The sequence below is a fragment of the Chiloscyllium punctatum genome, chromosome 7 (assembly GCF_047496795.1).
Source record: "Chiloscyllium punctatum isolate Juve2018m chromosome 7, sChiPun1.3, whole genome shotgun sequence".
Classification (NCBI taxonomy): domain Eukaryota; kingdom Metazoa; phylum Chordata; class Chondrichthyes; order Orectolobiformes; family Hemiscylliidae; genus Chiloscyllium; species Chiloscyllium punctatum.
In genome coordinates this window covers 27,007,966-27,021,823 of record NC_092745.1, presented here as the reverse complement: position 1 = coordinate 27,021,823, position 13,858 = coordinate 27,007,966, and positions in this window count along the sequence as shown.

Below are 13,858 nucleotides of genomic sequence, written 5' to 3'. Positions count from 1 at the left end.
GTGGCAGAAAATTGCAAATTCTTACCACCTTCTGTGTAAAGAAATCTACATCCCGAAATAAAACTTGTGACCTAGATCCTCTGTCCCTGTCCCATTATGTATTGTCCCGCAAAGCAGCCCCTAACTGTGCACCATATTCTAGCCATGACCTAACCATTCTTCAGGACAGCTGCCATGGTCATTCTCCCCTCCATCTACTCACTCTCAATATTCAATCCAAAATCACATTGACCTTTGTTTCTGGTATTGTTCCCCAGTTAAAGGAGATATGTCACTCGACATTCTTTCTTGTGCACTGCCGTGTTGTTTATAATATAAATGGCCCTTCAACCTTTATCATTCTCAGAGGAGTTACAACCGAGAAAACCCCTTCCAGCTCTCAGTGGAGAAATTCAGATATTTCCGTTTCCCTGCTCAATCCCAATAGCTTCCCTTTCTGTGTGACTGTGTTTCTGGTGTATTCAACAATATCTGACACTTGCCAGTCTAATGCTCTTACACCCACTGATACTTGCTGAGTTCTCCCAGATAAATTGCTGCTATTTGCATTTTCGTGACGCATTTTGATAGCCGTTTGTTCGGTCTTTTGAGTGTAATTCATTTTGTGCCTGATCCCAGTGTCAATCCGAAGGACACTCCACCTTTCAGTCTGACAAACCAGGTTCACCCATGTCATGGCTCTACTTTTAGCCGAGGCTCCAGTTTTTCAAAGAGATTAATTCAATTCTAGCCAGTTTGATCATTTGAAGTGGAGCTCGTTTATTTTGATTTCTCCTGGGATGGGCGGGCACAAAAGTGGCTGCTATTTGTTGCCCTTCCCGAATTGTCTTGGAGAGGGCGGTGGTGAGCCATGTTATATCTGGGAAGGAAGGTGCTGGGATCTGAACAAAAAAAAACTATGAAATTCAATGTCATGTTCATGAATGTAGTTTGGACAATGGAAACCAGTCATCACAGTGACTCCAGTCCCACAGTGAAGCGATTCATTCTTCATGGCCCCATGATCTGGCTCAGAACTCAGTCCGAGCAACTGGAGATGGGCAATAAATTTGAGGTTTAATTTACAATAATTTATAAAATAGTTCATTTTAAAAACTATTTAAAATAGTTAAATCTATGTTAACCTGAGTGTACAAGGCATAATTTCAAAATTTGCTGATGGGATGAAACTTGGATGTATTATGGCTCATGAAGAATATAGTGTCTAACTTCAAAAAAAGATATAGGTAAGTTAATGGAATGAGCAGATGGTTGCAGATAGAATTTAATGGAAAGAGCTGTCACTGGTTTATTGTGGAAAGAAACCGTGGAGAGACAAAACAAGCTAAAGGGTACAAGTATGGGGTGGGTGTAGGGGCAGTAGGACCTGGATATTTATGTGCATCAGTCACTGAAGGTGGCAGGATAGGCAGCTGTCCTCATGGGAGAGCAGCTGATTAAAGCAGATGCCATATCAACATGAACATAGAATACAGCGTGGATGTGAAAAGAATGCTTCCTTTTCAGGGAGAATAGAAAACTAAAATAAGTTCCCTGATTTAAGACCAAGATAAGCAGAGTTTTTTTTTCCTTGCTTAAGGTCATAGATCTTTGGAACTCTTCTTCAAACATTGAAATGAAACCTCTGAATGCTTGTAGTGAAGAAGTAGATAGCCATTGCTTATCAAAAATCTATCAGAGTGAGGCAAGAATGTGGAATAATCAGGTCAGCCATGGGGAGCAGGCTCAAGAGGATGAATCTCCTTCATTTTTGTCCCTAATTCGTATGATCGTGTAGCCAGTTCCACCGTTGAAAGATCAGAGCCTTAAAGCTTGTGATTTTCAAGAAAGCAGCTGAAGTGGCTGCTGGTTTGTGTGGGCGCGAATGGAAGGAGACTTTACCCATAATCCTCAGCAGCCGTGCAAGCACTCTCTCGCCACGAGAGGGCGGCTGCTTCACTGTCCCTGATCTGTAAAAAAATAAACTGGGGCCCTGCTTGGAGCTAACAGGCTCAATTTGTAAAGACACATAGAGTGTACAGCTTTACAAGCAGGGTACTTGCCGCACCACAATGAAAATGTCCCCTGTGATAAGGAAAGTACTTTGATGTGACTCTTGTTTGTCTTCACAGCATGATGTTTTGTTCATTCTGTTAAACACGTCGACAATGTCAGTATTGAGTGGCACAAAGTATATTTCCTCCTCTAGCCCCTTTCCAAAACACCCTCTCCATCTTGCTTTACTCCTTATTGACTCTTCTGCAATTATCCTTGTTCCCTCACTCCGTCCCGGTCCCAGAGGGATTGATGGCTGGAGTTCATGACGCCGCACTGTGTGAAGATTGGTGTAAAGTGAGGCCAGTGTGTTGGAGCTTGGGCTCCTGCCTCAGGCCCAGGTGTAGGGGCCTGTTCAACAATCTGCACATTGTCCTTTTTCTCTTTCTGACCGTACTGGAGTTTTCAAGCTGCAGTAACTTGCTGGCAACAAGGTGTCTTGTCTAAAATGTTCCCAGCACTGGACAGATCTCTGCTGTTGATCTGTTTTCTCTCAGGATCCTGCTCTGTATTCAGTGCCTGTTATCATTTTGTTAGAGTTTATATGTCAGTTGCTGCTTCCTTGCTATGGAACTGGAAAAAAATCATAAATGCCTCTTGAGATTTAAAATATTCCATCTTTATGAAAGTGGTTGGCAGACTTTTTGACATCATTTCAGATTCTAATGATGTGAATGCATCCGTGTTGTTTCTGGGTGGGAGCATTTAACATCATGATCCTAGTTTTTAATGGATCCTCACTCGTGTTAATAATTTTGCAATGTTTCTCTCTCCTTCGTGTTTTTAAGAGGCTTTCAAATGTGTTATGATGAGAGCACTGTGTGATGGAGTGGGTAATTGTTTGGATTCCCATCTCATTATCATCCAGCTTTCAAAGAAAATGCTGTTGTCTTTGAAATGAGATTGTACTCAGTGTTTATACATATTGTGTTTGGATTTTATTTTTGGAATGCCAATTTGTCATAAAAAATATCCTGTTTGGTTTTGTAGCTCAGTAGTTGTGTTTGTTCCCTGAGATACTGAGAGTTTATCCAACAATCCATTTGCCTGTCACCCAGTTGTTGGTTGAAGCCTCTGGTTGTTCGGTGAGTCCAAGCCATTGTCTTGCTCTCTGCAGTTATACCATCAACTTGGTGTTTCAGTGTGAGCCAGGAGACCACTGCGTGGTGACTTCCTGTTCCACCATCGGTGTAAAGGCAAGTGGGAACTGTCGAGGTTAATCCCATCATGAATTCCCCCCAGACGTCGTCGACGATGCCCTCCACCGCATCTCTTCCACTTGGTTTGGGGGAGCTGCAGTTAAAGGGGGAGACTGGGACAGGATGACGAAGTGGATATCAGTGATGACAGGTAGACGGTACTACCTGGTTGGTTAATGGGAGGAATGAATCTGTTTGGTGGCAGGGAAGAGTGAAGGGAGGGCGAGGAGTTGGGAAGGGAGTCTGGGGATGGGAAGGGTGGTTATTTGAAATTGGCAAACTCAATGTTGAGTCCTCCGGGCTGTAGGCTGCCCAGACAGAAGATGAAATGTTGTTCTTTCAATTTGTGGTTTGGTTCATTGTGGCAATGCAGGAGGCCAGTGATCGTCATGTCAGAAAGGGAGTGGGAAGTGGAATTAAAATGGGTGGTGACTGGGAGAACCGTTCGGTCCCACCAGGCCTGGTTGAGATGCTTGGCAAAACATTCCCTAAGTTTACATTTGGTAAGACCACATCGGGAGCACCTGATGTAGTGAACTAGGTTGGAGGAGAGGTAGGTGAACCTCTGTCTCAACTGGAAGGACTGTTTGGGGTTCTGGATGGAGGGGAGGCGTTGGTGTACCAGCAGGCTTTGCATCTTTTGGGGTTGCAAGGGAAGGTTCCTGGGGGTCGGGAGGGTTGGTGGGCGAGTGGCACAAAGCAAGTATTGTCAAAGGGAATGGTCCTTGTGGAAGGCAGCCAGCAGTGGGGAGAGTAAGATATTCCTGGTGGTGTGGACTAGCTGGAGTTGGTGGAAGTATTTAAGGATGATGTGGTGGATATGGAGATTGGTGGGGTAGTAGGTGAGGACAAGGGGGCTCTGCCTTGATTACGTTTGGAGGGGTTTAGAGCAGTGGAATGGGAAATGGAGGTGGTGCAGTGCATGACAGAAGGAGGAATAGCACATTGTTCATAATAGGGGGACATCTGTGATCAGTGGAATGTCTCCTTATCCGAGCAGTTGGGGCAGAGGCAGAGGAATTGGGAGAATGGGATGGAGTTCTTGCAGGATACTGAGTTGGAGGCGCTGTAGTCCGGTTAGTTATGGGAGTCTGTGGGTTTGTAGTAAATGTCTGAAGATTGTCACTGGAGATGGGAATGGAGAGATCATTAATGGGGAGGGAGGTGTCCAAGGTGGACCAAGTGAATTTGAGGCCAAGGTGCAAGTTGTGGATGAAGTCAATGAACTGCTCCAGTTCAGACTGGGTACAGGTCACTGCACCAATACAGTCATTCATGTAATGGCAGAAGAGTTGGGGCACAGTGCCTGTGTAGGCACTGAAGAGGGACTGTTCAACATAACCAATAAAGGGGCAGGGGTAGCTGGGGCCCTTCCAGGTGCTCATAGCCACCCCCTGGATTTAGAGGTAATGGGAGAAGTTAAAGGAAAAGTAGTTGAGGATGAGGACCAGTTCAGCAAGGCGGAGGAGGGTATTGGTGGAGGAGACTGGATGGGTCTATTGGAGAGGAGGAAGCAGAGGGCCTGGAGGCCATCCTTATTGGGTATGGACATATGTAAGGACTGCACACCCATAGTGGAGATACAGCACTCAGGGCTGGGGATCTAGATGTTACTGAAGAGATGGAGGGTGTGGTTGGTGTAACGGATGTAGATGAGAAGTGTCTGAACCAAGGAGGAGAGGATGGAGATGAGGTAGGACAAGATGAGTTCACTGGGGCAGGAACATGCTGAGATGATGGGTTACCCAGGGTAGATGGGCTTGTGGATCTGGGGGAGCAGATAAAACTGGGCATTGCAGGGCTGGGGGATTATGAGATTGGAGGCAGTGGAGGGGAGATCACTGGAGACAATGGGGGCACTGACAGTGCGAGTGATTTTGGCCTGATGGATCGCAGCAGGGTCATGGTCAAGGGGAAAGTAGGACGTGGTGTTGGAGAGTTGGCGTTCAGCCTGTGCGACATAACAGTTAATCCTCCGGACTACCACTGCCCCACCTTTGTCAGCAGGTTTGATAGTGAACCAGGGGTTGGAGCGGAGAGAGTGGAGTGCTGCATGTTCAGGGAGGGTGTGGCTGGAGGGGGTGAGGTGAGAAATTGAGGCACCTGATGTCACTTCAGCAGTCAGCAATGAAGGGGTCTCGGAAGTGTACACAGCTGGAGGGGGTGACCAAGTGAAGGAGGAAGGTTGGGGTTGGGAGAAGGGGTCCTCAGAGGGAGTTTGCGAGTTTTTGTTAAAGACGAAGACACGGAAACAGAGTCGGTGGAAGAAGAGCTCTGCGTCGTGGTGGGGGCGGGTTTCTTTGAGGTGGGGTCGGGCGGGAATGACTGTGAGCCCTTTCCTGAGGATGGACCTTTTGGCCTCAGAGAGTTCGAGGTTGGAGGGGATAGTAAATATGGGGCAAGGCTCGGGAGCGAGGTTTTCGGGGGGCCCAGGTTGGCTGAAGGAGGGAAGGGGGGAAGGGTGATGGCATGTGGTGGGCGAGGGTTGGTTGTGATGTAGCACAGGGGAATGGGTGTGGGAGAGAAAGGAGATTGGGACGGAGGTCGGTTGTGGAGTGAGGTGGGGGAGTGGGAAGGTGGGGATGAGGTGAAGAGAGAGAAGTGGAAGGATAGGGTGCACTGTGGGGATGGATGGGTGAGGAGGGTGAGTGAGTGTGCTGGCTAGCTGCACGTAGGACTCAGGGTAACCCTGGGAAATGCAGCCGGAGTCTTAGTTACAGAGTGGGCAGGGCCAGAAGTAGAGGCAGAGGCTGCAGCGAAGTCAAGACTGGTCCGAGTGTTTTGACCCAGGTTTGATTCCAGCTTCAGGCAACTGTCTGTGCGGAATTTGTACATTCTCCCTGGGTCTGCGTGGGTTTCCTCTGGGTGCTCCGTTTTCCTCCCACAATCGAAAGGCATGCAGGTTAGGTGAATTGGCCGCGCTAAATTGCCCATACTGCTCCTTGGATGCTGCCTGAACTGTTGTACTCTTCCAGCACCACTAATCCAGAATCTGGTTTCCAGCATCTGCAGTCATTGTTTTTACATAGTGATCTGCCAACCAACCTCCCTCCTTCTGTCACCCTCAATCTCCCCATGCTTACTCTTGTTTCCCCTTCGATCCAGCCTGTGCTGCCTTTGGGAGAGGTTGGCCTTCCCTCCATCATCCAGGAAGGTGGTTATCATCCCAGAGCAGTCACACTTTTAACCTGAGGTTCATCACAGCTTGGGCAAGAGGAGAGAACGTGGCACCTTCATGGTGGTCATACCTGTCATTAATCCACTGCAGCCTCTGTTGGGGCTGCAAGAGTTCAACCTCCCTCCCTCAGACAGCTCACCTCCCTGGAAGGTAATACTGCTGCACCTAGTTTTGTGTTAATTAATCATTGAAATATGACTATGGGGAGCCAGCATTGTCTGGGCAGGCAGCCACGACTGCTCTAACCCTGGATTCAGAAAATCCCCTCGGAATTGGCGAGACAGTGCCCACTGCCTCTGAAATCCCTCGCTTAACAAGAATATACTCTCAGTATTCACCTTTCTCAGCTGCCATCTCAATTTACTTGAAATTCTGTGTCCAATGATCCTGCCCCTCCAGGTACCTGATGAAGGAGAAACGCTCCGAAAGCTTCTACTTCCAAATAAACCTGTTTGACTTTAACCTGGTGTTGTGTGCTTTTTAACCTTGGCCATCTGAATGAGCTGCCATCTCAGACTGAATCAGCTGAACTGTTTTTCATTCATGAGTTGAGAAGATTAAAGCGTAATTTACAATCCCCAGCACAAGGCCCATTCTCAATCCAGAGCAAGAGACACATACCTCAGGGAGACACCTGCAGACAGCACAGAGTAACACACTCGCACTGAGGGAAACACCTACAGGTTGCACTAAGTAACACACGCACTCTGAGAGACAGGCAGCACTGAGTAACATGATCACACTCCATGCTGCGGAGAGATCGCTCCGAATGTCCGTGTGTTACTCAGTGCTGCCTGGAGGTGTTTCTCTGAAAAACATACCCACACTCAGAGAGACACCGACAGGCAGCATTAAGTTAAACACTCACACTCGGAGAGACACACAGCCGACAAAGTCTGTGAACGGCCAAAGATTGTTTCAGGGGCGACTCAACATGCAGCAGAGATTGCACAGTGCGATCCCATCAGCTGGGCCTGGACCAACAGACTGAAGAGGGAATGTGACAGATTGTACTTATTGAGTCCTAACAGCTTTCAGTTTCTGTTCTTTTTGGAATCTTGTAACCTACATAAATTCCTGGTCAAAGGGATCATTTGAAAGGGATTGATGATTGTAATTGATGGACAGGCCAAGCAACCAATTGTGACAATGACCTGCTGAAATGCAGCCAATCAACTGAGGGGGGGTGGGGTCGTCTATTTCCAAAGCACACGGAGACAAAGGCTGAATTTTCATCTTTATTCCCTTTTCCACATTCACATTGACAGAAAAAAAAACAACTGGAATTAACAGCCCAGACAGAGGAAGCTGCTCAAATTCACAGCCACAATGGAGCTTGAGGAAAACAATTGTGGAGATTTTCTCAATAGCATGAGAATCCTGCCCCTTTAAACAGTGACAAAACCTTAAATTGGAACTGACAGCTAAGCAGGAAGAAGGTCTGGTTTACAGAAGCAGAGACTTCTGAGGTTCACATTGTTTTGTACAGCTGACAGTCTTCAGCAGTTCAAGAAATTTTATTTAGCAACGCAAGTCAACCCTGTCCCCATCAAGCACTCCCAGGACAAGGACAGCATGAGGTTTGACACAGCATAAATCTCTATCGACAATGTCCAAAGATCTGCTTTAATGTCCAAACATCAGAAATGTCTCTGAGCCAGTCTTGAGAAGGAGGAGAGTTGAAATTCAGTGCTGACAATGACCTTTGTCCTGCCAGCTCAGCCCTGTTCTATTTAAAGTTGTGTCTCCTCTGTGGACTGTCTCGAACACTCTACACACATTCTGATCTCCTGATGCTCTTGCTGAGGGGAGAGGAGAGGGTCACGTGGGTGAGGGCACAGGAGAAGCGAGCGTTGGACTCCCAGTCAGACCCAGAGAGGGTCAGCAGGCTGCTGACACTGTAGGTGCTGTCTGAAGCTAACAGGTAGTTGCTGGTCTGAACCCCGTCCGAAATGACTGCACCATCCTTCTTCCACTGCACCTCCAGCTCATCGGGATAGAAGTGATTGGCAAGGCACACCATGGTGGCAGTGCCCTTGGCATTGACCTGCTCTGGGGAGGGGTGTAGCAGGGTCAGCTTGGGCTGAGAGTTCTCACGGCCTGAAAGACAAGAGAAACAATTTTAATCCCTGCCATTTGAGGGGAATTCAACCCTCACAATATTCACTCTCAATACAATCTTTTTGAACATTTTTGGTCAATACAGAATTAACCTGACAAAAGAACAGACATTGTTCACATTGCTTCTTGGGATGTGAGTGTCACTGGCAGGGCCAGCATTTATTGCCCATCCCGAATTGTCCCGAGAGGGTGATGGTGAAAGAGAAGGGACAGTTTTAGACCATCGTTTAAGGAATGAATGTGGGCATCTGGAAGGTCTATCAATGGAGGATCATTTCAGTGACAGTGATCAGAACTCAGTGAGATTGAGAGGAGGGATGGAAATGGAGAACCATGGAGCAAGTGTAAATGTTTTCATTTTACTAAACTGTGTGGTGCTTTGGTAAAAGTGGACCGGAAGCAGCGACATGATGTGAAATCAGTGTCAAGGCAGTGGGAGCTTACGAAAGATGAGACAGAGATCGTTCAGAATCTGTTCCCACAATGAGTTAGGGTGGGACTTCCAGATCTAGACCAAATGAGCAAGAGGATTGGGGGTCATGTACTGACATGGATTGGGAACTGGTTGGCAGACAGGACAGGAAGAACGAGTCTTTTTCTGAATGACAGGTAGTTACAAGTTAGGGTATCACGTGTGTCAGTCCTTGGTACCCAGTTATGAGTAATATATAATCATAGAGTCTTCGAGTCAGAGAGACCCAAAAGGCCCATCAGCCCATTGTGTCCACACTGGTCAAAAAAACAACAATTCAATAATTGCCATCATTTTTTCAAGCATGAGGGAATTAGATGCAGTATGTGTTTAAGAAGGAATTAGATATCGTTCTTCAGATTAAAGGGATCAAAGAATGTGGGGAGAAAGCAGGAAAAGGGGAATGTGTTGGATGATCGGCCATGATCATATTGAATGGTGGAGCAGGCTTGAGGGGCCGAATGGCCTACTGCTGCTCCTAGTTTGGACGTTTCTATCTTTTTTTCAGACAATGAGGGAATGTGTCTCATCAATTTGAAGCTGGAAGTCATATGTGTGTGGAGGTGGAAGATGTGGCCATGGTGATTAATGCAGGTCAGTAAGGTGGTAAGAAGACACATGGGATAAACTGTTCACTCGATGGAATCAGGGCATTGCTAAATCGGCAGTATTTATTGCCCATCCCTAATCACCCAGAGGGCAGTTTAAAGTCAACCACATTGCTGTGGGTCCGGAGTCACATGGTAAGGATGGCAGTTTCCTTCCCTAAAGGACATTCGGGAATCAGATGGTGTTTTCCTGACAAACAACAATGGTTTCATGGTCATCATTAGACTCTTAATTGCAGATTTTATTTGGTTGAATTTGAATGCCAGCATCTGCTGGATTCTAACCCTGGTCCCCAGAACATTATCTGAATCTCTGGATTAACAGTTCAGCAATAATACCATTAGACCATCACCTCCCTTATCTCATTATTGGTTGACAGTGAAAGCAAGAAGTTTGTTTATTCTGGAACTGTATAAAACCCCAGTTAGAGCACAGTGAGAGAACAGTGTACGGTTCTGGTCACCACATTACAGGAAGGATGTGATCCCATGAGAGACCAGGACAGAGGTGGAGTTTGTCTGGAATGGGGAGTTTGAGCTTTGAGGAATGATTGGTTTGGCTGGGAGTGTTTTCTTTGGAACAGAAATGGCCGAGGGGAGATTTGATTGTGGTGTGTAAAATGATGAGGGGCCTGGACAGAGAGGGTAGGAAGGACTGATTTCCACCAGCACAGAGGGCAATAACCATGGGGAGAGATTGAAATGAATTTGGGGCAGGGTTGGAGGGGAGTTGAGGGTAATTGTTTTCACCCAGATGCTGATGAGAACTGGGACTCACTGTCTGAAAGGGCAGGAGAGGCAGAAACCCTCATCACCTTGAAAAAACACTTGGATATTCACTTGAAACAGTGAAACCTCTAGAGCTATGGAGCAAGAGCTGGAAAGTGGGACGGAGTTCAGTACATCTTTAACAAACCTCCGATCACCCACAGATCAGGAGAGCTTTATCCAAGAACATTGGAGCAGACTTGGATCTACACAATTCAGGAAAGAGTCACATTGGGGTGTCTGTGTAGACGGTTCTCGATTATATTTCAAACCTTGCTGCACACCACTGGGCTGATGTCAAAGGTGAGACTGCAAAGAGTCTCAGTGTCCTGGGGTCAGACAAGGTCACTGCTCTTAATGAACCCATGACCCCTGGAAGGTGAGAGTGCGCAGACAATGGATGAGGATCCGGAACAGGACACTCAAACCTTAATGAAAGACTTGCATTTGTGTAGGACCTGTCCCCATCTGAGGATGCCCCAGTGTATCTTTCCAGCAGACTGTGAACAGCAAGATCCCAAGCACAGTATGATAATTAACAGAGAAATAGATTTTTAGTGATCTTGACTGTGGAATAAATATTGACCAGGGACAGCAGGTGGGAACTGCCTGCTCTTCATCCAATAGTGTCATGGAATGGCATCTTTTACAACTGAAAGACTCCCAGTTCATCCAGAAGTAAAAATAATAGTTCCTTGAATGTGGAGTTGCAGGCAGGTAAGTAGGGGGGTGAAGAAATAATTTGGTTTGCTTTCCTTGTTTGGTCAGTGCATTGAGTATTGGAGTTGGGAGCTGTTGCCGCTGTACAGGACATTGGTTTGGGCACTTTTGGATTACTGTGTGCAATTCTGATTGCCCTTCTGTAGGAAAAATGTCGTGAATCTTAAAATGGTTCAGAAAAGATTTACAAGGATGTTGCCAAGGTTGGAGGGTTTGAGCAAAAGGAAGAGGCTGAACAAGCTAAGGTCATTTTCCCTGCAGCATTGCTGCTGATGGGTGACCGTATAGAGGTTTATAAAGTCATGTAGGGTATAGATAGGGTGAAAAGAGAAGATCTTTTCACCAGAGTGGGGGAATCCAGAACTGGAGGGCATAGGTTGAAGGTGACAATGGAAAGATTTAAAAGGTACCGAAGGGACAACGTTTTCATTCCGAGGGTATAAATGTGTAGAATGAGCTGCCGGAAGAAGTGGTGAAGACTGGTACAATTACAACATTTCAAAGGCATGGGTATATAAATAGGAAGAGTTTAGAGCGATATGGGCCAAATGCTGTCAAATGGGACCAGATTAATTTTGGATATCTGGTCAGCATGGAAGAGTTGGACCAAAGGGCCTGTTTCTGTGCTGTCCATCTCTCTGACTCTAATTGTATTTCAATCCAGCCCTTAGCACTCGAGGCTCTCCCAAAGACATTTACAGACAGTTTTGTTTGACAAGCAGTCCCTGTTGCAATGTCAGTAATGTGGCAGCCAGTTTTTGCACAACAAGATCCCACGAGAAGCAATGAGATCAAAGAGCAATAATGATGTTGTCTCAACGATAAATATTGGTCTGAACTCAACCTAAGGAGAAAGTAATTTGGTTCAGTTGGATGGAAAATGAGTAAATGGAAGGTAAAGGAGAAGGTAGGATTGCTGGTTAGTGATGGGATTGATTGTTCACAGAAAATAAAAGGAAGGGATGGAATTTTGAATATCAAAGGAAGCATAAAAGTGCAGGGAAAATCAATAATAGAACAAACTTCCAGAGTTTGAATCTAAATGCACGAAACATTCCGAGTAAGGGAGACAAAGTGATGCCACAAATCAAGGTAAATTGAGTTTCCAAAAAATTTAAACGAGTTAAAGTGGAGGAGGGTTCAGGAGAGGTTATTCAAGTTTTTAGAGGATGTAATAGAATTGAGAGGATGGAAAGGATCAGAGATCAAACATAAAGCCGAGCAGATAAGAGGACAATGATGGGAAGGAGGGCAGTCAATGCAGGACTGAGGGTGTTGTACTTAAATACACACAGTATACACAATGAGCTTGTAGTGCAGATTGAAACTGGCAGGTACGATGTTGTGGGTATCACAGAGACATGGCAGTAAGGGGATCCGAGCTGGGAACTAAATATCTAAGGATAATGTCCCATCAAAAGGACAGGCAGATGGTCAGAGGGGGAAGAGTTGCCTTGTTAGTGAGAAATGAAATTAAATCAATAGCAAGAAGGGATAGAAAGTCAGAAGGTGTAGAATCTGTGTGGGTAGAGTTGAGGAACCGTAAGAAATAAAGAATCTGATGTCCAGGTCTCCAAGCAATAATCAGGGTGTGGGGAAGGAAATCAATCAGGAGACAGAAACGCCAGATACAAAATGTCAGGGCAGACTTCAATGGATAGGTGGACTGGGTAGCACGTCTCTAGGAAAGGATTTCATGGAATGTTCACGAGGTGGATTTTGGAGCAGCTTGTGGTTGAGCCACGATGGAACAGGCAGGTCTGGATTCAATGATGTGTTTTGAGGCAAACTTGATTAGTGAGTTTAAGGTGAAAGTATCCCTATGGATAAGTGACCATAATATGATCGAATTCCCCCTGTAGTTTGAGAGGGAGAAGCTGCAATCAGATTGAACAGGATTTCAGTTGAGTAAAGGGAACTACAAAGAAATGAGGAAGGAGCTGGCCAGAGTTGATTGTAAGGGGAACCGAGCAGGGCAGCAAACAGCTGAGTTTCTGGGGGTAATTCAGGAAGTAGAGCAGGAATTCATCCCAAAAAAGAAGAAGCATAATAAGGGGAGGACAAGGCAACCATGGCTGATGAGGGAGGTCAAGGACAGCATAAAAGCAAAAGAAAAAGGCATACAATGTGGTGGAGAATAGTGGGAGGCCAGAGGATTAGGAAGCCTTTGAAAACCTGGAGAGGATAACTAAAAAAGCATTAAGGGTTGAGAAGGTGAAATGTGGGAGTTATCTAGCGAGTAATATAAAAGACGATTGTAGGAGTTTTATCAGATATATAAAAAGGATTAGGGACTCAAAATAGACTTTTGATCGCTGGAAAATGAGGCTGGAGAAAGGATAATAGGAAATGAAGGAATAGCCGAGGAATTGAATTGATACTTTACATCAGTCTGCACCTTGGAAAACACCAGCAGCGTACCAGTACTTCAAGGCTGTCAGGGGGCAGAGGGGAGTGGAGAGGCCATCACTAAGGAGGAGGCACTGGGAAAGCTGGAAGGTCTGAATATGTATAACTCACCCAGACTAGATGAACTACACCCGTGTGTTCTGAAGGAGATCGCTGAGCAGAATGTGGAGGCATTGGTGATGATCGTTCAGGAATCAATGGAGTCAGGGTGTGGAGGTGGGGTGGGGAGGGATTTGGTTGTGGGCAAGAGACAGGAAAATGGCTCACATAACACCCCTGTTTAAGAATGGAGGGAGGTAGAAGATGGGACATTATAGGCCAGTTAGCCTGGATTCAGTTGTTGGTAAGG